Genomic DNA, 3,587 nt, shown 5'->3' with positions numbered 1-3,587 from the left:
GGCATTCGCATGACACTGTTGTAGCCAGTGGCACATGATATTTATGTGCCAGATGCACTAAAGATTCATGCTTCAACCACCATTCCAGAGGACATGCTGAGGATGGGTTTTGTTTGATAACTATCCAAAGCAGAGTGGACCAACGTATGTTCATTTTCATCATCTGAGTCAGATACCACCAGCAGAAGGTTAATTTTCTTTTTGGTGGTTTGGGTTCTGTAGTTCGCTCATTGGAGAGTTGCTCTTTTAAGACTTCTGAAAGCATGTTCCACACCCTGCCCCAATCAGATTTTGGAAGGCACTTCAGATTCTTAAACCTGGGGTTGAGTGCTGTAGCTATTTTTAGAAATCTCACATTGGTACCTTCTTTGTGTTTTGTCAAATCTCCTGTGAAAGTGTTCTTAAAATGAACAACATGTGGTGGGTCATCATCCGGATATAACATGAAATATATGGTAGAATGCGGGTAAGACACAACAGGAGACATACAATTCTCACCCCAAGGAGTTCAATCACAAATTTAATTAATGCATTATTTTTTAACAAGCATCATCTGTATGGAAGCATGTCCTGCGGAATGGTGGCCAAAGCATGAAGGGGCATACGAATGTTTAGCATATTGAGCACGTAAATACCTTGCAATGCTGGCTACTAAAGTGCCATGTGAATGCTTGTTCTCACTTTCAGGTGACGTAAATAAGAAACAGGCAGCATTATCTCCTGCAAATGTAACAAACTTGTTTTTCTGAGCGATTGGCTGAACAAGAAGTAGGACTGATTAGACTTGTAGGCTCTGAAGTTTTACATTGTTTTGTTTCTGAGTGTAGTTTATGTAACCAAAAAAACTACATTTGTAAATTGCGCTTTCACAATAAAGAGATTGCACTACAGTACTTGTCTGAGGTGAATTGAAACATACTATTTCTTTTATCATTTTTACAGGGTAAATATTTGTAATAAAAAAATATAAAGTGTGTACTGTACACGTTGTATTCTGTGTTGTAATTGAAATCAATATATTTGAAAATGTAGAAAAACATCCAAAAATATTTCATACATTTCAATTGGTATTCTATTGTTTAACAGTGTGATTAAACGTACGATTAATCACAATTAATTTTTTTAATCACAATTAGTTTTTTTTAGTTAATCGCCTGAGTCAACTGCAATTAATCAAAGGCTCTATTAGTTTTCTCTCATGTTTCAGTCTGGATGAGTTGCAGAGACAGAGGAAATGTTTCCTAATATTACTATTCCATGCAAGCAAATTGCCTAGATGCCTCATGGGTGTTATATACAAATGGGTTGGGAGGTATTCACAAGATATCCTCTGAGGCAATCCACCCTACAAAAAAAGTTTGAGCCCTGTCCTAGAATGTTTTGCTCACTGAAAAGCAGTGAAAGCACAAATGTAATTGAAAGCCTATGTTGGTGTTTCAGTATGTGCGTCTCTCTCTGACTCTCAAGTAAACACTGTTAAAAAGTCCTCTTTCATTATTGTAATGCTTTTAGAGAATCCCACTCCCCTCCAAGATAAAGTATTTACCGTTAGTTGAAGTTGGCCCCTTTTTCCTCAAAGGAAGAGGATGTGTAGTGCATAAATGGATAGAAGTCAAGATAGGACTGAGTTTCCTTTCCTAGAGTTACTCATTATGACAATTCAAATGGTAAAAGTAAACGGTGAATAGACTTGTTATGGAATGCAAAATTGTTTCGTTCAGTACTTGGTGCCTTTTTGGTGCAACAGCTAGCTCAACTCATGCATTTGAAAGCAGTTTGGACACTAAGTTTTGGATATATAATGCATGGAAAATGTTTGCTGAAATTTTGCCAGGCATAGGGAAATACAGTGTAGATGAAATTACTATAATGTGCATCCGAAGAAGTGAGGTTTTTACTCACGAAAGCTTATGCCCAAATAAATCTGTTAGTCTTTAAGGTGCCACCAGACTCCTTGTTGTTACTATAATGTGGGTTCATAACTGTTTGGAAAACCATTCTCAAGGAGTAGCTATCAATAGTTCGCTGACAGACCTGGTCGGAGGCGTATCTAATTGGATCCCACAGGGATCTGTTTAGGGTTCAGAACTTATCAACATTTTCACTGACTGGATAATGGAGTGGAGCGTATATACTTTCAAAATCTGCAGGTGACACCAAGCTGGGAGGGGTTTCTAGCACTTTGGAGGACAGGATTAGAATTCAAAATGATCTTGACAAATTAGAAAATTGATCTGAATTCAACAAGATGAAACTCCGTAAAGACAAATGCAAAGTGTGGCATTTAGAAAGGAACAACAAAAAGGGGAATAACTGGCTGGGCAGTAGCACCTCAGAAAAGGATCTGGAGGTTATAGTGGATCACAAATTGAATATGAGCCAACAACATGATGCAGTTGTGAAAAAGACTAATATCATTCTGGGGTGTGTTAACAGGAGTGTCATATATATAAAAGACTCTGGAGCTAATTGTTGGCACTGATGAGGCCTCAGCTGGAGTATTGTGTTCAGTTTTGGGCACCACACTTTAAGAAAGATGTGGACAAAGTGAAGAAAGTCCAGAGGAGAGCAACAAAAATGATCAAAGGTTAAGAAAACCTGGCCTATCAGGAAATGTTAAAAAAAAAAAAAAAACTGGGCATGTTTAAGTCTTGAGAAAAAAAGACTGAGGTGAGAGCTGATAAGTCTTCAAATATGTTAAGGGTTGTTATAAAGAGAAGGATAATTCAGTTCTCCGTGTCCACTGAAGGGCAAGAAGTAATGGGCTTAATCTGCAGTAACAGAGATTTAGAACAGCTATTAGGAAAAACTTTCCAACTCTAAGGGTAGTTGGATATCAGAACAGATTATCAAGGGAGGCTGGGAAATTCCCATAAAATAAGTTTTTTAAGAACAGATTAGACCAGGGGTCGGCAACCTTTCAGAAGTGGTGTGCCGAGTCTTCATTTATTCACTCTGATTTAAGGTTTCGCTTGCCAGTCCTACATTTTAACATTTTTGGAAGGTCTCTTTCTAGAAGTCTATAATATATAACTAAACTATTGTTGTATGTAAAGTAAATAAGGTTTTTAAAAATGTTTAAGAAGCTTCATTTAAAATTAAATTAAAATGCAGAGCCCCCTGACCGGTGGCCAGGACCCGGGCAGTGTGAGTGCCACTGCAAATCAGCTCGCGTGCTGCAGGTTGCCTACCCCTGGATTAGACAAACACCTGTCAGGGATGGCCTAGATACATTTAGTCTTGCTTCACCAGGGGAGATGATGGATTAGCTGACCTCTCGAGGTCCTTTTCAGCCTTACATTTTTATGATTCTATGATCCTGACAACAACGGATAAGTATGATCAATCAAGCAGTGTCCCATCTTTACTATTCCACATACATGCTATGGTGCAGTTTTGTTAAAGATGCAAATCTGAAACTGGCCACTAGCTGGCAGGCTGACATCTTAAATTCAGTTAGATTCTGCTGCCCTTGTAAATAAGAAAGCAACAGAAATATATTTGAAGAGGCTTCCTTTTAGTAACACACAATGAGAATGCGCACACAGGCTTCAAAGACATGATAGTGGCTTAGTTTATTATGTACA

The sequence above is a fragment of the Malaclemys terrapin genome, chromosome 3 (assembly GCF_027887155.1).
Source record: "Malaclemys terrapin pileata isolate rMalTer1 chromosome 3, rMalTer1.hap1, whole genome shotgun sequence".
Taxonomy (NCBI): domain Eukaryota; kingdom Metazoa; phylum Chordata; order Testudines; family Emydidae; genus Malaclemys; species Malaclemys terrapin.
This window is presented reverse-complemented; position numbering follows the sequence as displayed.